Source organism: Pinus tabuliformis, chromosome 6, assembly GCF_031772625.1.
Source record: "Pinus tabuliformis cultivar Carrire ecotype Pingquan chromosome 6, CPIR1, whole genome shotgun sequence".
In the NCBI taxonomy this organism is placed as follows: domain Eukaryota; kingdom Viridiplantae; phylum Streptophyta; class Pinopsida; order Pinales; family Pinaceae; genus Pinus; species Pinus tabuliformis.
Window position 1 is genome coordinate 791040588 of NC_142292.1, and position 27572 is coordinate 791068159.

The 27572-nt window shown below is 42.5% G+C and overlaps 1 pseudogene across 1 annotated transcript; it reads left to right on the plus strand.

The window, feature by feature from the left end:
* The first annotated feature begins 2033 nt into the window (after nucleotides 1–2033).
* Nucleotides 2034–25805, plus strand: LOC149261144 (putative nucleoredoxin 1; annotated as a pseudogene). The gene is made up of 4 exons (XR_016258371.1): nucleotides 2034–2293; nucleotides 2379–2858; nucleotides 3064–3542; nucleotides 24720–25805. The product of XR_016258371.1 is annotated as a putative nucleoredoxin 1 (transcript).
* Nucleotides 25806–27572: the final 1767 nt, after the last annotated feature.

Consider the following 27572-nt stretch of genomic DNA (forward strand, 5'->3'; position numbering starts at 1 on the left):
TCAAGAGCTTTCAATAGACTTTTCGAATAAGTTACAAAATTAAAAAATCAATTCTGCATTATCTCTATCTGTCTCATTGCTTCCTATACAAGCCTTGGCCAATACTCAACCAATTTTCTACTTGCCCAAGTCCCGATTTCCTTGTGTTATTTTTCAAGGAATCAACCCCCTATTAATTAGGGAAATCCCCATCTTGAATTGTGCAATCCCTATTGGTCCTTCTCTAACTGCATGCACCACTTGTATACCTCGGAAAATTATACAATTGATAGTACACTTCCCTTGAACTCCAATATCAACTAGGTAACTTGAATTTCATGCATGCATGAGTTAATTATGGTTGATTTATCTATTCACTGGTTGAACACATGAAGTTGCACCCCACTGCTAGACCTCCTACCAGTTCCTCCAGCAGTTGGAACTAGTTTAACTGACTTTAACTCGGTTAAACTGAATTAATTGATTACAACTGAAAATAAACTCAACTAGGGCTCCTATAAAGTGGAGCCACTCTACATGACTCAAGTTAAACCCTCAACTCGAATTAACTGAGTCAACTAAGTGAAATTAACTTAGTTAACTCATACAAGTTGTCTTGTGATGTGGAATTACAATTTTTCTCCTAATTTAATTCAAGGGAAAATTAAATCAGGATTTTCTTGTTGCATTTTCAACATCCTCCACTCTGGCTCAAAGAAGCAGAACTCTATTAGGTCGGATGGATTCCATTCTTTCTCCTCTCCATAGGTTTGAATCTAAATTGGATGGGCATACTTCATTTTCCCACGTTGGTAGAAATAACGAATCTGAGGTAAGATTGCAGGCGTTGTAAGTTAGGAGACGAGCTAGAGTTAGAATGTGGGGAGGTCCCACGGGAATGGTAGTAAGTATCAATGGTGTTGGGAGAATGAATAGTGGTTTTCTCGACGCAATCACTTAATTGAAGTAGAAAATTGATGTGCTACAAGTAGATTTACTTGAACTAAATTTGAAATTAAAGGACCACAGCCTATCCATAGTACAATTGCTCGAGGAAAATGAGTGGATCTCTGGCACCAAATTAGTCTATTGAAAACGTAGGTTAGCAAGATTTACGATGCAACCTGGACTCAACAAGAGCAGTGCCTGGACATTAACAGGCTAGCCAATGGGGATGAATACAAATGTATTTGAAGTATGTTGCCTTGCACATTTTTCTTTTTGCAAGGTTTTTTGTTGTTGTACATATAGCTTCAAGAATGTTTTGAAATGTGACATAGTATGTAGTCTAGTAAGCCTAAGTAATTAGCACTCTTTAGCCCTATGGACTTGTAGGATGATGCTCATAATGTAAACCTATATTATGTGACCAAACACATATTTAATGCAAAATATATTTACTCTTGTCAAAAAAATAAAAAAAAATAACAAGCAAACAAACATAGATCTGTTATGTAAAGTTGTGTAAGTGATGAAGAATGAATTACAATAATAGGCATCAAATTTTTTTTATTATTTAAAATTCATGCTAAAAAAAATAAAATCATAACATCTTTATAAATCTAATTTTTTTAATTATTATTTTTATTTACCAATATCAAGTCACCGAAAGGAAGCTCCGTGATCTTGTTCTATTATTCCAAGAATATGCCTATTATACTTTTACAAGGAAAGAATAATTTTAATAAAGTGACTTTTTTATTTTTGATTATTTTTTAGTAAAATCATAATGTTTTATTATTTATATTACTTTTTTAAATATAAATCTGAATTCATAATCTTATTGAAAGACTCTTAAAGATAATATATTTTTTGTAAAATCATAATATTTTATTGTTTACTTTTGAATGTAAACATGAATTCATGATTCCTATTAAAAAAAACTCTATGGATTCATGATTTTATTGAAAAACTCTAGGAAACTTTTAAATTCAAATTATAATTTTCTTTGATTTCTAAATTTGTTATCAAATCCCCTTAAAAAAAAGAGACTCAAACTACAATTTACTTAAAAGTGAAGAAGTGCTCTATAAATAAATCGTCATTGGAAAATTTGTCCGTGTGTAAAGGTCCAGTCAACATCAGCAAGAGTTGAAGAAGAAAATTCCCATGAAGTTCCTTAGGCAAGAATCGATCTGAGATGACGAATCTTCGCTTGTCTGTTCTCCTGTAGTGGAAGAAAGTTGGCTCGGAACCGAAAGAGAGATTGTGTTAGCTTACTATGGCTGTGCAAAAGGAAACAACCCATGACAGTTTGATTTCTTTGCTTCACAACGGGGAACGTGATTTCTTGTTCAGAAATAATGGAGACAAGGTACGATTGTTATACTTATAGTCTCTGTTATCATTTATTTTGCTGCAAAATTGCATTTTTGTATTGAATCCAATGTAATCTACAGGTGAAAGTTGAAGCACTGAAAGGGAAACTAGTGGGTCTGTACTTTTCTGCCCATTGGTGTCCTCCATGCAAGGCTTTCACCCCCGTTTTGTCTGAAATCTATAAAAAGTTATCAGAGAAGGGGGACTTTGAGATTCTCTTCGTTTCTGCGGATTTTGATGAGAAGTCATTCGAGGAATACCACCACACCATGCCATGGCTTGCCCTGCCATTCTCAGATGGTAATACAAGGAAGAAGCTTAATCAGGCCTTCCAGGTCGATGGCATTCCGTGCCTTGTTTTTCTGGACAGAGAGGGCAGAGTTATAACGACTGAAGGTGTGGAGATCATTGAAGAATATGGGGTTGAGGGATATCCATTCACCGCAGAGAGATTTGATGAGCTGAGGGCGAAAGAGGAAGCCTTAAGGGCTGCACAGACTGTAGAGTCTCTTCTGCTGTCTGATGAACGAGATTTTGTCCTTGCCCATGGAGGAAGAAAGGTGGGTGTTTTCCCTTTTTGGCTTGTGTTTTTCTCTGCCAGCAAGTCTGGATTTGGGTTCTTTATGAGAATGTAGGTATGATTCATGAAAGCATGTATTGAATTGGGCAATTGAGTTTCATTGGCTCCTATAAGGGTTTAGGAAAAATAGATGCACAGATTTTATTTCATGATGGCCTTATTGTCAATTTGGTGTCTTCCTGTAGGTTCCAGTAGCAGAGCTTGTGGGGAAAACTGTGTGTTTGTATTTCTCAGCTACTGGTCTGGTCCCTGTAGAAATTTCACTCCACAGCTTGTGGAGATTTATAATGAGCTTTTGAACAAAGGGGAGGCTTTTGAGATTGTGTTTCTCTCGAATGACATCGAGGCGAAAGACTTTGAAGAATATTATGCAAACATGCCATGGCTGGCTTTGCCATTTGGAGACAACGTTGAAAAGAATTTGTGCCACTACTTCCGCGTTCAGAGTCTCCCAACCTTGATTATTTTGGGTCCAGATGGGAAAACAGTACAAACGAATGCTGTGGGCCTTATACGAGAATATGGAATCAGAGCTTATCCATTTACCAACAAAACGCTGGATGAGCTTGAAGCAGAGGATGAAGCCAAACGAGAAGCTCAAACCCTGGAGTCACTCTTGGTTTCCGATAAGCGCAACTTTTTGATTGAGCATGGAGGTGCCCAGGTGAGATACTGAGATCTGCTTACTGCATTCACTGTTCTTATGCCATGATTCATGAATCGCACCATAGAATTAAGTTCTATTCCTTTATAACATACGGGGGTTCTATATACAAATGGTGAGGCAGAGTAACTTATTGGTTGCTGCCATGCTAATTTGGGCTTGTGAATCGTGATAACGCTGATAAGCGGAGAGAGCGAGGCGCAAGTCCTGAGTGATTTTTGACAGCCTGAAGCTGCTCAGGTGTAGCAGCTTAGCCACTTGGTCTTCTTTGTTTAATCATGTTCTATCCCAGACTAATGTGGATTCTGTTTCCCATTTTTCAAACCGGTAACGGTTTATTTATAATATTCGTTCTGTTCTGATCAATCTGGACACAGAAACATAGATTCTCATTCACAGAGTATCGGCAATAAGACTGGTTGATTAACATATCCAGAAGTATTCAGATGGAGACAATCAATAAAACAAATCTCCATACACAATTTGGGATGTGCAGTTTACAAATTAATTGGTTGAATCTGGTTAAAACTATGATAAGCTCTTAGGGATCTAGTATTAGGGAGCAGAGACTCAGACACTGAACACAGAACTTGGAACTTGAAACTTAGAACTTGTAACTTGTTTTCATTTAATCGCTGAACAGATTTTTGTGATGCCTTTAGGGTATGGAATCGAAAAAGGGTTTGATGTTCTTTTCATACCAAGCCTTATGGACAGCCGTGAGGTTGAGAGTCATGTTAGTCCCCTCAGGCCTACTGCTTGGGTGGTACCATTATTGAGGCAGGCTAAATATTTCCTTGGCTCCCTAACATAAGGTTAACGGACAGCCGTGAGGTTGAGAGTCATGTCAGTTCCCCTTTGGCCCACGCTTTATGGGCAGCCAGTTGCTTTATGATCAAAGGCATGCCGTATGTACCTTCAGATGAGCACCGCACTTATCATGTTGACATTCAGCCTATCTTGGACCGGCATAGTGTTGTGTTCGGTGATATGCCCGCAGCGCCGGATAGGATATTCCAACACATCATAGAGTTGGAGCCGGGCTCTAAGCCCATCGTGATCACCCCCTACCGCCATCCACGAATATAGAAAGAGGAAATAGAAAAGGCTATAAAGGTCTAAGTGGATATATGTAATCTTCACTCACTTCTGGAGATGGGTCACATCAGGCCTAGTTCTAGTCCATTTGCTTCATAAGTAGTGCTCGTAAAGAAGAACGATGGTACAATGAGGATGTGCATAGATTACCTTTTAACAATAAAACAATCAAGAACAGGCGATCGATGAGCTTATCGATGAATTGCATGGAGCCGTCTACTTGGAAAAAATCGACTTAAGGTCCGGCCCAGATCCGTGTGTGTGAGGAGGATGTGCACAAGAAAGCTTTTAGGTGTCATTGTGGACACTATGAGTTCATGGTCATGCCATTCAAGCTAACAAATGCGCTAACCCCTTTCCAATCAGCCATGAACCGGGTATTTAGTGCCCAGTTTAGGAGATTTGTTTTTTTATTGATTGATGACACCTTGATTTATAATCAAACCCGGGAAGACCACTTTAGACACTTGGATACAGATCTTGCAGCAGGTAGTCTTTGCAAAAGAGTCCAAGTGTGAATTTGGAGTTATAGAGATCCTATGTTTGGGCTTCCTACCAATTGATTGATTGGACAGATAAAGGCAACAGATAAGGAAGGATATAAATTGATTAATCAAGTTAGGCGCTTTATGAACCCAACCAGGATGGATGGATATTTTGATTGGATAAATGGTAGGCACTTCGGAAACGCTTAATGTTGATTGATTGAAAGGACTAATGATAGCGAAAACCCTCGCTGAAAAGAACAGTGATTTCGATTGCTAATTGCTAATTTTTCGATTCGATTGCTAACGATAATTTCACTAATGGCAAGGATACCTTAATAGCACTCCATACACGCCCCTCTGAGAATTCGACAGCCCCTCCTTGGTGATGTTCACTGCCCCTCCTTTATGTTCACTGCCCCTCTATGTAAGTTCGACTGCCCCTATATTGAAGTGATTCTCGAGCGCTAGCGAAAAGTATGTCTTTTCGAACGCCAGCGAGGAGACCTATCGAGTCGTACCGAGCGTTAGAGAGAATAGCTTGCCTAAGAGCATGAGTGATAGGAGCCTAACCTTCTGACTAATCTCTCTTGTCTTTGTTAGCTGGCTGATTAGAGGAACCTGTGCAACGCCTATCTCTTTTTATTGGCTGTAGGCTACGAGCGACAACGAAGGGACCTATCGAGTATTACTCCGAGCGTTAGCGAAGATAGCTGGCTGGATAGTTTGATTGGAAAGCAGAGCCTGACCAAGCAAGTCGTAATGGAAGGCGGAAATTGATTCCAATATTCCCAACCTATTCCCAACCTATACCAATACCTATTCCCACACCTAAGCGGCTTAACGAACTAGGAGCCTTGCCTATGGATCTTTTTCTTGGAAGCATGACGCTAGCGCTAGGCCAATCCATTCTCTCGGCACTGAAAAGAAGGCTAGTCTCTGTATAACCAGGCAGGAAAGCCGTCAAGCCCTCTCCTGTTAGTCGAGCATGCTTACGCATCCTCAAAGCAATCCATGTCCTGCCCCACCCGGCGAGTAGTCAATAGCAAGCCAAGCCATCCAGCCAATAAAGCAATCCATCCAGCCAGCCATCGCAATCTATGCTTCCCACCTTCCGAGGCAATCCTTTCAACCGATGGAATGACTTATACCTACAAGCAGGGGCTAGAATGCAATCAATGGAATGGATTGGAATGCAATGAGAGGACATATACTACCATCAGAGGGAAGGCACGAAGGATGACCACTGATAGATAGGACATATACTAATGAACGAATGGGAGTGATAAACATATACTACCAGGGAAGGATGATACGATTGATACTACAAGTGAGGGATAGAGGAATGGTTACACAACTACAGTAGTGGGGATTATAACCCCCAACCCGGAAGAATGAGTTGATTGCATTAAAGTTCGATTCCATACAATCCACCAGCCAGGAAATCCATCCACCTTATTACCCAAATGCCATACACTCAGTCTTTATAGGAACACAGCACAAAGGAAACGCCCCAGGTAGATCTTTTTCTATTTATTCCTTTACACTGGCTGCCCCAGCTAACCCCATAAACCCTATTCCTTTTTCACTACGAGGGGAGTGCAGCGGATTCACGTTAGATTGCAAGCCATACACCTGCCATCCATCCGGGTCACAAACCCCGCATTACAATTATATGAAATCCACCTAGCCTGAAGTATGGTGAGGGAAACCTTGAAAAACCTCCGCCTCAGGGGATTGGGGTGGGTGGGTAAATAGTGGTCGAGCCTGCTTGCGCATCCTGAAAATGGCAAAATAGGAGCTAAAAGTTCAAAAACCTCCGCCAAGGTGATAAGCCAAAAATAGACTCATGCTCTTCGAGCTTTTCTGAAGATGGGAAGATGGGAAGATGGGGGATGGGATGATAGGTCTGATGGTAGTGATGATGGGTATGCTGGGCTGGATGATGGGAAGATGGGATGGATGGTAGTGATGTTAGTAGCTGTATATAGGTTTAGAGAGCAGTGGTATAGCTGTATAGAGAGAGAAGGGGAAGTGGGATAGAGCTGTCTGGATATAGAGCCAGTATAAGCGGTATAAGTGTGACAAGTATAAGAAGGACAGAACGAATCGAGTTGCAGACTGCCTCAGCCAGCCTCCAGTTGTGGCGTTGACTACAAAGTTTTCACTCTTGTGGCCACAACACCTCAGGGTGGCCCCAATTGTATGACAATGACCCTGACTTCACTGCTACATATCAGGCCCTGGGTGCAGGTATAATTTCACCTCCAGGATGCATGCACTTTTGTGCCATCTGGGCCATCTCTGTGTCCCTTCAAGCGAGCGTGTGAAGCTGATTTGGGAGGCGCATTACAGTCAGGTGGCAGGGCACTTTGGTGTGTGGAGAAGACAGTAGCAGTGCTGCAAAAAAAGTCTTTCTATTAGCCAAAACTCCGATAGGACGTTAGCAGGTACATCAAGTCATGCACCGCCTGTGCAGTTGCTAAACCTGCCATCAAGAAGAAGGGATTGTACACTCCTCTACCTACCCTAGACAAGCCTTGGGAGTCCATCTCCATGGATTATATGTCAGGTCTTCCCTCAACCAAGCATGGTAATGATTCTTTGTGGTTGTTCACCAATTCTGTAAGATGGCCATTCTAGTACCTTGCAAGAAGAGAGTATCACAGCAGAAGCCATTGCTAAGCTCTTCTTCAAGCGTGTTTGGGTTCATTTTGCCACGGACCATTATTTCAGATAGGGAGAGCCAGCCTGTGGTCTTTGATGGACACCAAGCTGACCAAATTGACCGCCTTCCACCCCTAAACCGACGGGCAAACAGAGGTAGTCAACAGGATGATCGGGCATATCTTGCACATGTACAACTCCAAGCATCCATGCACATGGGATGAGAGCCTTCTGTATGTTCAACATAGCTACAACTAAGCCCTCCACAGATCCATTGGACACAACCTGTTTCAGGTGTGCTTGGGGTTCCAGCGATTTGCCCTATTGATGTAGCTTTGCCCATTGCATCTACACAGGAAGAGTCCTCCCATGCTCAAACAGAGGCTTCCCTCGCACATTTTTCTTCGTTTCGTTATGTATCCGTCCGTTCATTTGTTGGCCCACTCATAAGGGCATGAGGTCAAGCTATGAATGAGGGAGGCATGGAGGTGCCGGTTACGAGAGGAAGAAAGCCAGCCATCAGATAAGCAAGCGTTCAAGAACAAAGGAGTCATAAAAAGAAAGCCAGGCCAGCCCTCTATAGCGATGATGGGTAAGTAAGTTCTTTTATTTCTGTTTCTTTCTATAAAGAAAGTAAATTGAGAATGCTCAGGAAGCTCACCCCACTTCTTTCTTTCCGCCCTATAAAGAAAGTAAAGAGAAGGCAGCATTATATAGGCCCCGGCCCGGAAAAGAATAGAACGAGTAGTTTCCCTATACCGATTCTCACTTACAGAGATCCCTCACCATATGAATAGTGAGTGACTCTGTCCCTATTGGTCTTTGATGATACCTAGTGAATTGGCTTAGTTGGTGTTGAGAGGTCCTACCGGGCCTCAAATTAGATTGCGTAATTACGTATATAATGAATGAATGCATCGATATGTGTCATTACGCTCCTACCTACAAGCCCTCTCACCTGCCAAGCAATCTCACCGGCCAAGTTGAGCCAAGCCATCGAACCAATCTAATAGAATATATGTGTTGTCTGCAATGAGAGATCTTATATATGTCATTTCTGAAGGAGAGAGATTGAAAGCAGATCTTATATATGTCATTTCGGTTTCTGAATGAGAGAGATCTCTTTTCTATGTCATTTTGGTTTCTGAAGGAGAGAGATTCCGAGGCTACTGTTATATATGTCATTTCGATTTCTGAATGAGAGAGATTCCAGATCTTCTCTATGTCATTTTCACCTTGGCGGAGGTTTTTGAACTTTTAGCTCCTATTTGGCCATTTGATGGAGGCGGAGGTTTTGGACATTCTCCCTACGAGATAGGCCATTTTCTCTTGGCGGAGGTTTTTGAACTTTTAGCTCCTATTTGGCCATTTGATGGAGGCAGAGGTTTTGAACATTCTCCCTACGAGATAGGCCATTTTCTCTTGGCGGAGGGTTTTTGAACTTTTAGCTCCTATTTGGCCATTTGACGGAGGCGGAGGTTTTAGCAGAATACACTCTTAGTTTTGGATTATCTCGATTACGGGGATTGGGGTGGGTAAATAGTGAGTGGCTCCATGACAATAGCGTATATAAAGAAACAACATCTCCATTGGGAATCCCTATGGTGGGGGAGGTTATAATGTTGGCCATCCTTCTTATTGGCAGCCTTCCATGCCTGTTCAAACTCACGATCCTTCGCGCGCTGCCTCGCACGCAAGTGCCAGTTCGACCACTCACCATCATGTTCATGGTCCTTCTTGTAGTGGGACTGCCTGTGGTAGCGCCATCGCAAACCCGTATTATCCTTTTCCTGGGCCTCCTCAAGCACCCTCCGCACCACCGATGCAAGCACCTCAACCACAACAGAATCTGGTGCAGCAAAATCCTCCCCAACAAGGGCAAGTATACGCCTAGCAGAATGCGCCCAATCCTCAGAATATGCAGCAAAAAAAAAAAAGAAGAATGAGGGGAAGAAAAAAGCCAATAATCAGGATAAAGGGGCTGGGGGCAACCAACAAAATGCATCGGCAAATGCTGGGGGCAATCCTAATCAGAACTCAGGACCAAATAACCCTCCCAAGCAAGGGAAACTGAGAACAAACCAACCTTGTTCCATTTGTGGTGAATATGGATATTATACTCATCATTGTCCACTTTTACCGAAGGTGCGCCAAGCCATTGAAGCGAATAAACTTAAAGCGGCCCAAGCCTTGAGAGGCCAAGCTCCCATTGTTTATAAACCCAGGTCCAATCCTCAAGTGTTGCAAAATTCTTTCCCATCGCAAGGGTTTGTCGCGGCCCAACAACCTGCACCCCCACCTAAGAAAGAAACCTTCATCATCTAATTCATCCGAAGATCCTTCATTTCAGACTGTATTCATGACCGCCGCAGATGTCCACCTTCAAACTCGACGACACCAATATGAGATGCCACCTGAACTAACTGTTACCGAAAAGAAGGCGGACCCTCCCTTATCCAATGGCCCTTGACAAATTCCGCGACCACCCGCTAACTCGGTACCCAAAATACTGAAGGCGGCATTCAATTTACTACTTTTAAGGGTATGTGGGTGGGAACATATAAAAAATAGTTAGGTTGAAATAGAGGAATAATAGTGAATCCCGGTTGTTATTACGTTTATAAGTCTCCTTTAGCCCGAAACTTGGTGGCGGAGCTTAGCCCTAAAATCACCTCTATAATGGCCCTATTATTATGATTTAAGGGGCTTAGCCTTCAATCTATCTATAAGCCCCACCTTTGTCTACTGAGGAAGACTTCTATCATAGCTCCTATTCAACCCGAATGGTTTGGAGGAGAACAAAAGGGCAGGGCTGCCGGAGGGACAGGAAGTGAGTAGGAGTAAGAAAGGGTCAAAAGTGGGTTCCACACCTTCAGTTGAGACAACAAGTTGTCATACCTATTATTCTCGTCCATCGAAGCAGAGAAATATTTCTTTTAGTTAGGAGGAGCAAGCACTCCCTTCCGGGAGGCGGAGAAGGGCAATTCGTAGTTCATCGAACATTTTGAAGTAGCTTACCCTTAAATAAGAATAGGGCGGTTCTTGCTCCCCGATTCAGATAAGGCTTGTAGCGGAGCCGATTCATAGCGCATTTGACATATATAGAAGGGGAAACCACTTTGATATTGAAGATAAAGGGAATTCGTAGTCCATGTTCTGGTTCCCGATTCACGAGTAGCGGATAGCCAGTAGCGGAACCGAGCCGAACCTGCAGTAAGATAGCAATGTCCCGAAGCCAGACGCCAGAACCAGCTTCGAGATTGATATATAGTAGGAAAGGTGCGTGGAGTGGATAGGGGAGGAACATTTCTTTCCTCCTTCGATTGCCCTACCAGCAGGCCCTTCTGATTCAAAGAGATTCGAGTGCAACTGATTCACTCAATCGATAGGGTCATGGGGAGGGGCGGTAGAGCGACTAATTCTTCTGGCCATTTCAGCTCTCTACCCGTGATTAGAAGAAAGTAAGATTTGGCGGAGCCCCTTATATAAGAATTGAAATCGTTCACTCCGTCCAAGTAGTCAATTCATTCTAACGCCGGTAAAGGCCCTCTCTATCTGGTCGAGCTCTCTCCCCATCGACCAACTGATAAGTCGAGCCCCTGTCAAGTTGCTAAACCATATGGTTGAGTCATTGAAGCAAAGTTGTGTTCCTTAATCCCCCTTTTGGCCCTTTTTTTAGGGTTCATTGGTGTCCGGCCAATCGCCCCCTGCGGCATTGGTGGCCCCTCTATCCCATCCTTTGGCTTCCGGTCACTTCACTCAATAGGCCGGCTACTACTCATTCTTTGGTAGTACTAGCTAAGACTTACGATCGATCTTGCAATGGTCCGTACTACCTATTGCATTCTATATAGGCATTGGCCCTTTTGAATAATAGAAAGTAGGCGGCGAACAGAGATTCCAATTCCCAATCTTAGTTCCCATCCAACAGCTTAGTCTTGAACCCAATCTTAGTCCAATTCCCGATCAGCACTCTTGTTCCAACAGCTTAGTAAGATTTACGCCCACTCAGCAAGCTAACTCGCTAAGATGCCCACTCAAGCTCGCTTCAAGCAGGATGAAACTAAAGCTCGCTCACTTCAAGCAAGCTCACTCGACTTACTCAATCAAGCCCACTTGAGCTTCAAGCGACTCAAGGCATAACACCTCTTGCATGCACTTCTCGATCAAGCTCACTCACTTCAAGCGACTCAAGATGCTCACTCATTAGCATGGCATAGCACCTCTATGCATGTCACAACTCTCCAAAATGCTCCTCTCCCGGAGCGATGGCGGCCTTTTAGTCGAGAGTTCGCTTACTCACCCTCTCTCCTCACCAATATGAATAGTGAGCCCCCTAAAGGGTCCTCTCCCTTTTGGTCGAGTCTGCTTACTCATCCTCTCCCTCTTCAATTTACTTATTGGGGGGGGGGGGGGGCTTATGGTCGAGCACCTAAAGGTCCTTAGTGACGAGAGGGGCCACCCAATAAGCATCTTTGATCAATTCTTCGAAAGAACGTAATGACATATATAACGAGCATCATTCAATCTCTCAAGAATGACTAATGAATCACATCGAATCTGGTATGACACATATATCGATGCAGTCATTCATTATATACGTAATTACGCTTTAGCAGATCATGCATATATGGGCATATGTCATTATGCATTCATTCTTTCGACTACGTTCCCTACGAGATTTGTCATTTTCACCCAATTAGGAGGGGGCAGAGGTTTTGATGCGTAATGACATATATAATTCACTCATGCAGAATGACATAGAGAATATATGCTTTGGCGGAGGTTTTCACATCTTTCCCTTCAATTTACTTATTGGGTGAGGGGGCTTTTGGTCGAGCACCTAAAGGTCCTATTATAGCCACTATTTACCCACCCACCCCAATCCCCGGAGGTTTTCACATATTTCGATGGCGGCCTTAACAGTCGAGCGATGGCGGCCTGTTGTCGAGAGTTCGTCCCTCACCCTGACCCTGACCCTCACCCTGTCGGGCCTTGCCCTCGGAAGCGCAAGACCTCACGGACCTTCGGCAAGCATAAAGTTGTATCGATTAGCAGGCAGTGTGCCTCAGAGTGTCGGCCCTGTACCGTACCGGGTTTGAACATATCCGTCGTTAACTACACATAGCCATTACTAACTGCACATAGTTGCTTCCCGGGGTATGGGATAAATAACCTCTCTCAGACATGTTGTGAAGGGGTACTTCTCCTCACTCGGGTAAGGTGTATTGAAAGGGGATTTCTCCTCTCTCTGTTCTGTCGGTGCGGACTTTTCTTCTTTCTCTTGGGTATGGGGTGAAGGGTTCTTTCTCTTCTGCCATCTGTTGGTAAGGACTTCTTTGCGGTAATAACTTATCTGCGGTAAGGGGACTTCCCTCTGGTCTGGTGGGAACTATGGGGCCGATGATAAAGCAAGCAACTGTGGGCAAGTTTTGCATCTCTAGGTAGAGCAAGATCGTGAAAGTAAGAAGAACTTCGGCAAGCAGTTCGATCAATCAGCGGGTAGGTACTCAAAGTGTCAATCATTACCGTGTTGGCTCGTCAATGTGGCTCATGTGAAGGTGAACTCAATCTCTCATCTATTGTGTGATGGCTAAACTGGGTATGCGTATTTTGGGATGTAAGCTAGCAGCGAACCAGCAATAAATAACCGATGTAGTTTGGGGAATGGGTGCTAAGTATCACCTCCCTCTGGGCTCCATCCAGCCAGCAGCATAAGCCATTAGATGCTTTTCTCTATTCGTGCCGACTTGGTGGGTTAACTTAATCTATTTCGTCTGACGGTAAAATGTTTCAATCGATATGCTCGTAAGTAAACAATGCTAGAGTGCCGTCTTCAATCCGACATTCTATATACATGACTTGCCTTGTATCCTTCCTCATTCATTATTTCATTATGGGTTGAGCTGTGTTCCTTCGATCCCTTTCCCTTATCCCCTATTCTACGTCATTCTCCTTATGGTTTCTATTCCCATCCCCGTTCACTCTATCTACATCTCCGCTCTATTCCCCTCTCTATCTATCCTATCTACCTCTCTCTGCTGCTTCCTATAGTCTGGCGTCCATCCCTTGTCCGCTCTATATCTGCCTCCTCTCTCCTTGGTCTCTTGTTTGCTTCCCTCCTTCTTCCTGAATATCGTGCCCACCTTATTCCTTTCCCTTCCGTCCAATTGCTTCTTGGGTTCTGTCCACTCGCTTTCTGGGCCCGGTCCTGCCTTCTCCTGTCTGCATTCCCTTGTTCCTGTCATACTTTTTTCCATCCCTGGGTGCCTGCTTTTTTCGGTGTCTGCTTGTGCTATTATCGCTGCTTGCATAGGGGTCCGTGCCTTGTGGTGGGGAACTTCAAATGGGTGTAGGAAGGAGTTAGGGGAATAGGTGCTACCGCCTCCTAACGCTGGGCACTAAATCACCTCCCTTAATGTAACTACCCGCCCGACTAGCGTGAATGCCACTACCAGACCAGCATGAATGAAACTACCTTCCCTCCCTCTCTCTTGTCTGTTGGGAACGTGGGAACATAATCAATCTGTTCATTGACTCGATGGGTGAACTAACTCCTTCTCTTGGGTACCTCCTGTGATGTGTGGTCCTTATCCTATCGGCCAATGATGCTTACCTCTCTCTTGTCTGGATGTATACGTGCTGCTATGTTCCGTGGATATGTATGGCGTGACTGATATGAAAGGCTATCGAACCCTATGGCAATGCCTTTCTGGCAATTATTGGCAATGATGGGCTATCTCCTACTACGATTTATCGGACACTACTACTGGGCTATGACCGGCTGTAAATGATTGGCTAAGTGAGATGCTCTATGTGATGGCTGCTATGTGAGGTGGCTATGTCTGTCCGTTATGTGAGGTGCTTCTGTCAGCTATGTGAGTCTTCTATGTCTGAATGTCGTATTAACCTCTGGTGAATTAACGTATGTAACGCATCTTCATTCCTTACATTGAACCGCACCGTGCAGTGAGTAACATGGATTGTTCCGAACCGTTCAGTCCAGCCCAGGTAGGAACCATTGCAATGTTCTGTAGCGCTAAGTGTGGATAGGCCTTCTCTCTCTCTTCAGTATATGTGGGCTGTAGTCTGTCCGTTGGAACCCCACTCAAATACCTGGTCAGTGGAACCCATCTCGAAAACCTAGTCTGTTGGCCCGCCCATCTCAAAGTATGTAGTCCGTTGGACCACCCATATCGAAAGATGTGAAAAATCAATCAAGATCTATCCAAGCCTAAATCACCTCCCTGACTGTTTGGGTAGCGGGTGATCTCCAGCAGGCTAGGTGGTGTATCAAGAAGATTCCAACCAATAAAGGCAGGCACCCAGAGATATAGCTCAAAAGCCTTGTTGGTCCGCGAATTCCTAATACTTCTAAAATACGGGTTTTACTTAGGCAAACGATGGCGGCCCGTTGGTCGAGCGGCTCCTATCCTCGCCCCTCGCCCTTAGGTTGATTGGCGATCTAGATCTCCTAGTTAGTGATGGCTTGTCAACTCTCTTTCCAGTGCTTGTAAACTCTATTAACTCTATTTTGGCCCACAGATAATAACTCTCTTTCCCATCAAGTGATGGCTTGTCAACTCTCTATATAAGAACTCTCTTGGCAGGTGGATATATATATATATATATATATATATATATTGGTAGGAGGGCACACTTTAGTAGGAGGGTAGGCTAAGGCCTAGTAGGGTGAGGTACGTTAAGTGACTCGACTAACAGGAGAGGTACGTTAGTGACTCGACCGTAAGGGAGAGGTACATTAGTGACTCGACTAACAAGAGAGGTACGTTAGTGACTCGACCGTAAGGGAGAGGTATGTCAGTGACTCGACTAACAGGAGAGGTACGTTAGTGACTCGACTAACAGGAGAGGAACGAATGCTCGACTATAAGGACCTTTAGGTGCTCGACCAAAAGCCCCCCCACCCAATAAGTAAATTGAAGAGGGACGAAGTCACTCACTCATTCCGATGCCCACCACCCAATAAGCATCAAGGTACGTTAGTGACTCGATTGATAAGGACCCTTTAGGGGGCTCAACTGATAAGGACCCTTTAGGGGGCTCGACTGATAAGGAGAGGAGAGGAGAGGAGAGGAGGGAATGAGTCAAATGAGTCAAAGCAGAGTGTTTTATATATGTCATTAGGCCATCTCGCCGAGGTGCACATCTCTATTTTATGAAGCTGCCAGAGAAGAAATAGGAGGGGCATGGTTGTAGTTAGTTATATATGAGCATATGGTAGTTATTGCCTATATCAAGAGGTACGTTAAGTGACTAACAGGACCGGAGGGGCTCGACCATAAGCCCACCCACCCAAGAAGTAAATTGAAACTTTAGTTGCTCGACCATAAGGATGCTTAAGCAGGCTCGACTGTTAAGGAGAGGACCTTTAGGTGCTCGACCAAAAGGGAGAGGAGAGGACCTTTAGGTGCTCGACTGATAAGGATGCGTAAGCAGGCTCGACTGTTAAGGAGAGGACCTTTAGGTGCTCGACCAAAAGGGAGAGGAGAGGATGCGTAAGCAGGCTCGACTGTTAAGGACCCTTTAGGGGGCTCGACTGATAAGGATGCGAAAGCAGGCTCGACTGTTAAGGAGAGGACCTTTAGGTGCTCGACTAATAAGGAGAGGTACGTTAGTGACTCGACCAACAGGAGAGGTCTGACAGGGCTCGAATGATAAGGAGAGGTACGTTAGTGACTTTTTTAGTTACTTATTTGATAGGGGCCAACCAATAAGTAAATTGAAACTTGATAACTCATCGACTCACTCATTCCGATGGTGAGGGAAGAGCACTCAAACCTCCGCCTCCTAAAATGGCAAGAATAGGAGGGGAATCTTTTCAAAACCTCCGCCAAGTTGTTCGTGGCCTAACACACCCATCCTTTACCCTTGAGCATTTGGATCCTAATCTCATTGGAAAGCAAGGCAGGCTCAAATATTCGGCCAACCTTTGCCTTCGGCCAACCAGCTGGATGAGGCCGGATTTCTTTCCGAAGAGACAGAGCAAAGGAAGCGCTCGTAAGGATCAGCTAAGAACGAGCAAGTCTAGAACGAGCAAGGTTAGAACGAGCTTCGTTGCTCAATATTGCAAACCTCCGGGGGTTGGGGTGGGTGGGTAAATAGTGGCTATAATAGGACCTTTAGGTGCTCGACTGATAAGGAGAGGGAGAGGAGGGAAATCTTGCAAAACCTCCGCCAAGCTAAAATGGCCAAATTAGTAGGATGCGTAAGCATGCTCGATTGTTAAGGCCGCCATCGATTTATCGCTCGACCATAAGGGAGAGGGCCGCCATCGAGAGGAGAGGTGCTCGACCAAAAGGATGCGTAAACATGCTCGACTGTTAAGGCCGCCATCGAGAGGAGAGGAACTGGAGAAGAATATCATATACAAAGAGATATCTCATTATATATGTCATTACGCTAAGGTAAGGTGCGAAGCAGCTTTCCCTCCGGGGCAAGGTCTGGCAGGGCTTGCTTGACGTTAGGAAAGCAAGGACCCATTCTCTGGCTCGAAGAGACAGAGCCATATTCATAAATACTCGAAGAGCTCCTTATGCCTGCTTGAGTGACTAACCCTGAAAGATGACTACATTAGTTTCACCCCAGCCCTGGGCATACTCTGCCCCGTATACCGGGCATATGGCTTTATTGCATACCGGAGAAAGGAAAGAGGTCCATTAGGTTATTCCATTAGGTTATTCCATAGAAACAAAGGTCAGAGGGCCACTGCGCCTTTTAGGGGCGGAGTCCTCACTATTCCGATGGTGAGGGCCTTTCTGCTCCCGGTGAAATTTCAATAGTATGTTCTTCAAAGCAGAATTTGTTTGTTTCTGGAGTTTGATGGGGCGGTGACTTCTTCAGGAAGCTTGCCCATTTTGTCAACGATCTCTAGAAACTGTATTTAAAGCTTCTGTTGAATTCTAGATCAATCCAGCCGCTGTAATAATGATGTTCAACTAATTCATGCACAGACACATTAAACTTGCTGTCGTCTGAACAGTGGTCGCGCCGTTTGAGCAGTTGTGATTAATGGTCTAACACCTCCCCTTAATCACAACTACCTAAAATTTAACTTGCCTGCTGGTCTAAGTCTCAGCTAGGCTTACTGTTGGACACCTAATCCTCAATGGGTTAGTGTGGAAGCCGAATAGACAAAAGGAGTCTAAGAAACCTTGGGATGTGGAACCCAACGGTCACATAATGTACTATAAATGTATATCTCTTGTTAATAAAAATTGCACTCTCATGTTTTATCTTTCATACTCTTTCTGCCATGTGTGTGTTTAACATGGTATCAGAGCAGCAAGCGTATTCCTGCCCTGCATAATTACTGTGAGCCAAGTTTAGGCCTGGGCATTTTCAGATTTTCTAGAATTTGTCTTCCATCTCCCTATTTATAGAAATATTCTAATATATATAACGTCTTCCATAATACTGCATGAAAATATGTTGTTGCATTAGGCACAACATAACAGTTACGCTGTCCACTGTTCGTTGTCGTAACAATTATGCTGTCCACTGTTTGTTGTCATAATAGTTACGTTGTACGCCTCCTCTTTATGATCTTTTGATGATAGGAACGTTCTCCTCCATGAATGATGCGCTGACATTTCTAGATCTGTGAATGCTCTGTCAGAGGTCGAATTCGAAGGATCTATTTGCTTCGTTCAATTAATGGCCTGCCATTAATTTCTCTGTTGAACCTGCCTGCCATTAATTTCTCTGTTGAACCTATCAGTTATAGACATAACATTTTTCTGCTTCATTGGGCAGTTGCGGATTTGTTTGTTGACCGACAAATTTGTTTTCTTAGGCTTGGCTGCAGCTTTAGAGGATGCCTTCAACTCATCTGAGAGCTTGTATGAACCCTTAACCTTGGTAATCTTGTCGCTTTTAGATAACTTGCAGAGCTGAACCAACAGTAATTTCTCATAATTGGCAGGGAGAACAACTTTATATTTTACACCAATAAATTTAGAAATCTTGAACTGGCTGGAACCCGTCCTCTCCTTCAAAGTTGAAATTGCTTTTATGATAATCAGTAAATACATAGGGTGAGAAGGAGCCTGATTCGAGCCCTTGGCAGCTCGGGGCTTCTTGTCCTTGGGTGCCTTTGCCTTAGCATTGACAGCAGGAGCAGGAGCAACTTCCGCCACACATACTCCTCCGCATACCACCGGTCCAAACCACCTCCTCTGTTTTATAACGTATACAAAGCCTCTGTTACAAGTTTGCAGGGCGAGAATTAAACTATGGTACAGTATTTTGAGCGTTGAAGCAACGAGTATTGTGCTGGTGTTTTTGTTCTTTGATTGATCGTAGTGCTCACGATTCGAACCATGTATATGTGCTGAACTGAGTATATGAAGCCCGTGCACATGTATTGAAGCTCTAAGAAGCCCTACGTTGTTCTGGACAAGCTGTATGAGTATTAGTTGTGTTTTCCAAGCAATACAGTCGGTTCGTTCTTCCATTCATTCCACTAGAGGAGGAAAATAAAGAACGAGTTTGGAATCGTCAAGGAAACTCAATGCTTACTCAACGAACTGACTCGTTCACCTACTCACGTGCTGTTGTGGATTTGTGTGTTCGTGGCTCCGAGGCTCCATGACTGTTGTGCTATTACATCGCACCACCACTCCACTGGTTCATAATCTCAGTCATACATTGACCCTCCTCACACCGTGGTATCACCCGACTCCATTCATACATTGTTATCATTATGTTATGTTGAATGCCATAATACATCTTAGCCATGGTGACTATTACGACTCTTCCACCCGCGTTGAATGATGTGGGACACGAATATTGAACCTCGGTCATATAACTCCGTTCTCCTCTTACTGAGAGTGAAGCTTGGGGAATCACATTAGGGGAAGCAGAACATTTTGAATTCTCCAGGGCACATCTTGCTACTTGGATGTCGATGCCAATGCTAATGTTGTAAGAGCATTTCTTCGCTGCAACTGAACTATAATCCTCATCAAGTCTTTGCATCACATGTGCTTCTCAACATTTCACTGAATTCGTCCCTCCATCCAGAATATTTTGACTACATTTGTGTTAAATGTGTTTGACCGTGTCATGTGTTTGGGTTGTGAAACCAACTATCAAGAGGTCGTACTCCATTTATGGGCATAACCAAGAATTCTGGAGTTCTTTCTGAGGGACCTAAAATCATCATTCCACCTTCTGTTATTGTTGTAGTTGCATTGAGGGACTGCATGCTATCTCAGAGGTTGAATGAGTGTGGTTTGATGATGATACAAGGACTGTGGTGAAGCGGGAATCTATTCGGCTACGTTTCTCCGGCAGCTGTTCCGACTTTGCCTGTGTAATCAGATTGAAGAAGTTGTTGCCTCTGATCGTCTTCTTTATTCATCATTGCAATCTTCTTGTCGAATTAAGGCTTAAGAACAATCCACAGAAAATTAGTCTATGTCGATCGGAATACCTGTTATTGTATTACTTTGAGCGCCCAGTGATATTGTGAATTTGGCATTCAAAATTCCATTCTTTAGATAATTATTCCCACGTACTTCAAATAATTATTTTATTAATTTCGATACTTGCATTTCTATAATTTGGAAGGAAGATAATCCACAAGGGTATTGCCTTTTGATAGCCATCATTTCTTCTTTGAAAGTGAATATGCTGGGGGATTTTTGGGAATGACAGAGTTCAATGTTCATAAGAATTGGGGACTGTTTATATTCTTTAAAGTTGCAGCAATTTGGCATTATTTAGGAGTTCAGTGGAAATTGTTCCAGGCCAAGACTACTCTTTGTAGATCAAATTGGTGTATTTTCTTAAAGGTTGTTCATATTAGAGATTGTTATTGAACTAGATTGAAGTTGTTGCCAGGACAAGTTCTCTTGGATTCAAGGCTGGTACAGGAACATATCTTTTTGAGGCCTGAATTGCTTGTTTCCTTGTTGGAAGTTAAATTCTCAGGTGAATTGGAGAAAATTCATTTTTGAATGAGGAGTCTGTTTTCCGGATATCACCATTCTTTGTGTGTTGAATCTATTGCAAGCTGCCAAGATTGATTTGAAGTTGTTTCCATAAGTTTATATAAAAGAGCAATTGGTGTCCATCTTTTCCTCATTGTTTTACTCTTTTTTTGAGGTTAAAAATGGCTCCAATTGGTGCAATATTAGAGTTACTGGACAATCTAATACTTTCTACTATGGATAATACAGTCAAAATCAGCAAGGATTTTCTCATCGATATTCATAGTTGTTTACAAGATGTACATGAAAAGATTGAATTTTTACAGCTTGAATCTCAGCTTCAACGAGAAGAATTAAAACAGAGGAATCATCATTCTGAACATGTTTCTGTTCAGAACATTGAGACTGCAACCCATCAGAAGCAAGTCAATAATGTTACAGTTGGTTCAGATTTAGTACCCAATAAAGCAGCAGTTGTACATGCAGATGCAGAAACTCAGTCTGCACCTCCCAAGCCTATCATCAGACCTTGGGAACAGCTTGTCCACAACAAGCACAGAACTGGTCTCGGATATGAGAAGGACTTGTCCTTTCATATTCCAGACTACTCAAAGCCCATTCAGTTTCAGAGTGCTGGATTTATTCATGACAGTTCACCTGCTCCTCATGACAGTTCACCGCCAGCTGTTCCAGATTCTGCCCCTCTTCCACAGCAGCAACAACAGATTGTGAAATGCCAACACTGTGGCCGAGTTGGCCATTTGAAAGATCACTTTTTTGATCTTCATCCATGTAAGCACTGTCATAAAACCACCCATTCTTCACACAGATGCTTCAGAAACAAACGTCCTGCAAGAACAAAGATTCATCTTGGATGGATCGCTTCTTGGCAATGGGCATCAACAACCAAGAGGATATTCCAAACACATGTCAGAACTTGTTCCAGAGTATTGAATAGTCTTGCAGTTGAGTTTCCTCCATCATCTCACCTTGTATCTGACAGGGGGGGAAATGATGGTCATCTACAAGCTTCAAAGCCACATCAACCGAGCCTGAGCCACAACCTACCACACCAGTTTCAGAGTTGTAGCCAGAGACAAAGATGCCCCTGAGCATGCCTTCAGTTGGTAATCTTGGACACTTCCTCTAGAAAAATACTTCAGCGTCTTGCCAGTTTCGGAAGAATTCTAGGAACAAAATTGAGAACACTTCCTCTAGCAGAAGACTCCAGCTTCTTGCCAGTTTTGGAAGAGTTCTAGGAATTGCATTAAGCATTCCAGAGTTGTTGGTCATCCTTAAACCATCACAGATTGAGACTTCCCTTTTCAGGTTGAAGTTCTCCCTTTTATGCGGGGTGAGACCTCCCTTTATTGGTTGAAGGTTTCCCTCTTCAAAACAATAGGAGCACTTCCTCTAGCAGAAGACTTCAGCGTCTTGCTAGTTTTGGAATAGTTCCGGGAACTGCACTAAGCGTTCCAGTGTTGGTGGTCATCCTTTAACCACCACCCTTTATACCAACATTTCAGAGAGCACATTCAGCCTAGTGCTGCCATGCATTTTTGCACATTTTGTATTACAGCTCTCTTCTTGGACTCATACATAACTTTTCGGATTAAGGGGGGAATGTTGGACACCTAATCCTCAATGGGTTAGTGTGGAAGCCGAATAGACAAAAGGAGTCTAAGAGACCTTGGGATGTGGAACCCAACGGTCACATAATGTACTATAAATGTATATCTCTTGTTAATAAAAATTGCACTCTCATGTTTTATCTTTCATACTCCTTCTGCCATGTGTGTGTTTAACACTTACAACAAAACATTTCATTTTTGCCTTCTTATTAAAGGGTCCATGCTTATGCATTAGCTGGTACAGTTTCATCTTCACCTTCTTGGGTTTCCTTATGAAATTCCTTTGCTCCGCTTACGTACTTAACGTCAACAACCTCTTCTGGATTGGGATGCAATGCAAGATCCCGAACAAGGTAATCTAATTCATGTTCTCCCCACTTTCCATGAGGAACCAGCGAAGGAGCCACCAAAATGCAGTCATCTTTGAACATGAGCAGCCTCCGAAGAACATCCATGGTAGTATCCTCCATAGTAACAGTGATCTTGAAAGCAGATCCAATAGAGCTTCTAACAATTGGGTTATGAGAGAAGCGAGTTTTACTTTGAGTGATTTCTTCAACGACATGATCCTCAACAACATGAGTGATTTCTTGAACAACATGATCCTCAACAACATGACATTGTTTGTCAAAGATTTCTTCGAACTCAAAAATACTGCCAAACCCAAATGGGTTCCTAAGAAAATGATCATCGAAAGGATCATTGTCAAAAAAGTCTAAAAAGATAGACATATCAGCTAGGCTTAAATTTTCCTTAAACTCTTGGCCAGCTTTGACTTCAAAGTGCACTAGGCTTGGCTCTGCCTCTCACTTCCCAAATGCGCACCACACTTTCGCTGCGCAACTCTGATGAGCTCTGAAACTAAGCCTAAACCCTCAGACCAGCACGCCCTGTCCGCAAATCTTGCTACACTTATTGCACAAGAACGCCAAATCTGCGAAAACCGCAGCGAAATCCCAAAACACACATTCAATTCGAAGTCTTTCTTCTTTATCGCCAATAACTTACAGTAGAATCCGCTGATGCAGACCAAAAATAACCAATTAAAAACCACCGATTTCAAGCCAATAGAACGCAGAATCTCTAGGGCCAAGATTTCTCCATGATCATCAATTTAGGGTTCCTTCAGACCACTGCCATGCCAAGAAGCATTCTATAACAAACCTTTGAAGCTCTGCGACTCAAACTTGTTTGGCACGCTCACCACCAGCACGCCGTTCTCCAAGCTTATCGCACCACAGCTCGTTCTTCTCCAGAGCACACAGCTCTTCTACGGGTGAGCAGTCACTGTCACACGCACGACTCTCACCCCACCACGGATTTCTTGCACAAAAAACGCACAAAACATCGATTATCCTTCAGTGCTTTTGAAAACACTCCTCTCCACAACAGCGCTACCTCACAACTCCAGCAACTGAACACTGAAGGCTTCTTTCAAATGCTCTATCACAGACCTCAGTCATCACGCTCATGGCTCAGTCGCCCACACTGAGCTGTCTCACAGCTCTTCACGACTCAACCTCACACCTGCTTTGCGCACAGAAAGACATCAACGCTTCTAGACGGTTCTCAACACATAGACACTACAATTGGCCTCACGCAGTGATTCACCACTCGGCCTCCTCCAAGCAGCTCACCTGAGCTCTATCTTCTGGACAACGCTGGACCGCGCACACAGCGCCACAGGGCGACCTCTCACAACTCAAAACAGCCCACACCCTTGAGCTCTGATACCAAATTAGGGAGCAGAGACTCAGATACTGAACACAGAACTTGGAACTTGAAACTTAGAACTTGTAACTTTTTTTCATTTAATCGCTGAACAGATTTTTATACATTAACAGAGAAAGTTCTGGAATTTGATGGGACGGTGGCTTCTTCAGGAAGCTTGCCCATTTTGTCAACGATCTCTAGAAACTGTATTTAAAGCTTCTGTTGAATTCTAGATCAATCCAGCCGCTGTAATAATGATGTTCCACTGATTCATGCACAGACACATTAAACTTGTTGACGTCTGAACAGTGGTCGCGCCGTTTTAGCAGTTGTGATTAATGGTCTAACATCTAGGCCATAGATATTCGCATAAGTTAGCATTTTGCTCTTGTGTGTGGCGGAACGATAGTGAACAGGGGGCAGTCTTAAACAGTTAAGTGTGTGAATTTGTTCATAAAAGTATAAACTATTAATACAGGGAGGGTCTACATCTCTCAGGGTATGAATTTGGGTTGTTTTCATGGTGGATTCTTGTTATTAACTATTAAACCACAAGTAGACATGGAATCTAGTAAAACTCTTGTGGGTGATGCTAATCATTTTTTCATGTTTTGATTCTTGAAACAGGTCCCGGTAGCTGAGCTTGTGGAGAAGACAATTGCTTTGTATTTCTCTGCCCATTGGTGCCCACCTTGCCAAGCCTTCACACCAAAGCTTGTAAAGGTATACAACGAACTCAAGGAAAGAGGAAAAGACTTTGAGATTGTTTTCATCTCTAGTGACAGGGATGAACAGGCTTTTGAAGATTGCTACAAAAGCATGCCATGGTTAGCTCTTCCATTTGGAGATAAAACTAAGGAGGCTCTCATGCGGCTTCTCCGTGTTATAGGCATCCCATCGTTGATTGTGGTGGGACCAGATGGAAAAATTGTGACAGATGATGGCGTAAGGGCAGTGGCCACATTTGGAGTCAATGCTTATCCCTTCACTGACGCTCATCTGGAAACGCTGCAGAAGCGAAAGGAGAAGGAAATGAAAGAGGTGGCTGAGAAAACACCCAAAAAGATAAGGTAGAGCCAGCATGAACACCCCCTTGTATTGACAGAGAGGCATTCATTTATCTGTGATGGTTGCGACGAAGATGGCACTACATGGCCCTATTATTGTGAAGATTGTGACTACGATGTTCTTCTGACTTGCGCTTTGAAGGATGAAGGGGATCTGAAGCAGGAGGACAAGGCTCAAGACACAGATGTTGTGATTGATTAAAACTGCAAACCCGAAGGAGTTATCTGCGATGGAGATGTTTGTTGCATGTCTGAAGCCTGATGATGATAAAGGCTGAAGCCTCATTAAATTTGATATGCTTCAAGGTCTTCGATTTTGTGTCTGAGAACGCCTGGTTATCTTTGGATAAATCGATAGATAACTGAACTTTGTTGAGTGAATGTCGCCCTATAGTGTCAGTAAACAAATTGAGTATTGCAGTCTATGTTTTGGATTCTACCATGGCAGTTCATTATGTTGTCGAGTTGACTTCCATTAGTATATAGCTGTGAAGTTTGCCTGCACGTAGTATAGTATAGAGTTGTGAAGTTTCAACTGTTCCCTTCTCTTCAATGGTAGTCTTAGTTTGTAACTAAGACTTCAAGAATATATAGTTACTCAGTTGAGTTGACTTTCGAGAATATATAGTTGTTGAGCTTGCTTTTACATGTGGATATTATTAAATCCTGGAACTGTGTTTGGCTTTGTACCTGTTCCTGCTGGTGCCTTCTACGGTTTACTTCTTGCCACGGTCATGTTATGCTGTAACTAAGTTATGTCTCTTGGTGGCTAACTATCCGATGTGGAATTCTAATCATTTAGTCAATATTGCAAGCTATCGTGTCATAACCATAAAAGAAAATTATAGAATATTTATGATTTATGTTTTTAGTTGTTTATTTATGTGTCTGGTTGGATGAGAATGGGGTGATATCCAATAGGCAAGATTGAAACACAGTAATCTAATTGTTAATTCATTGAATGGTGCTTAATATTTGATACTTATATGTGTTTGTTTATTCACTTGGTAGATGTGATCAAGTTGACTTGTTCATTCCATGTAGGGTGGGAAGAGCCATGGCTTTCCTGGCTACTTAGGTTGTTCATTTCTTAAACATTTGGTTTGCAGATTGGCCTTATCCATATGGTTAAGTGAGTTAATAATATGCAATGTCATCCTTAACTAGTAATAAGCACAAGAACAAGTTTCCTTAAGTCTACATGTTCATACTACGAGGTTAGGTATTCTTAGGCATTCTATATAAATTAAGTGGAATGATCACCAACTCATTCATTTTGTCTTTTTAGACATTACCAAGTATTTTACATGTTTGTAGTAAGATTTTGCTTGACATAGTAGCGTGCCCTTTACCATCTAGAATAGAGGTTTTAGTGAAGATATCACAAAATAAGTGGTAGTTTTTTTTTTTAATGTTTTTTAACTATTTCCATATGATAACATATGTAATGTCTATAATTGTCAAACTAAGATTTGCATTTTGCCCCCAAAAAAATAATAATAAAATAACACATATATTACAATCCTCAAATAAATGGAATAATAATAATAATAGTTATTGTTTATTAATATTCAGGAAAAACTGAATAGATGTATCATCTCTACCACTGTAGACATACAAACACCGTGCACATTCATATGAAATATATCTATTGGATGCTTTTTTTTATTATAAATACTACATTCTTTTTTCCATATGATAACATATGTAATGTCTATAATTGTCAAACTAAGATTTGCATTTTGCCCCCAATAAAATAATAATAAAATAACACATATATTGCAATCCTCAAATAAATGGAATAATAATAATAATAGTTATTGTTTATTAATATGCAGGAAAAACTGAATAGATGTATCATCTCTACCACTGTAGACATACAAACACCGTGCACATTCATATGAAATATATCTATTGGATGCTTTTTTTTATTATAAATACTACATTCTTTTTTCTTTTCTTTTTTGGTATAACACTGCAGACATACAAACATCATGCACATTCATTCTATTGCATGCTTTTTATTTACTACATTTTTATTTTATTTTCTTTTTTGGTATAACGGTATCTTTTTTGTTGTTGTATTAGTGTGGATTTTATATATATATATGTGTGTGTGGGCGATTAGTGTGGATTTTATATATATATGTGTGTGGGCGATTAGTGTGGATTTTATATATATATGTGTGTGTGTGCCCGTGCGCGTATTTGATAGAAAGGATGGATAAATATAAATAATAAGCTGAATACATTTTTATGAAAAGTAAATGGGAAGGATGATAAATATAAATATTAGGTTGAATATATTTATATGGGCCCAAGATTGGATTTGATAAATATAAACAATAGTAACATTGGAATTGATAAGTTTATGCAATAAGATGTCTAAGAAATCGCTAATGTATTGCTCAAT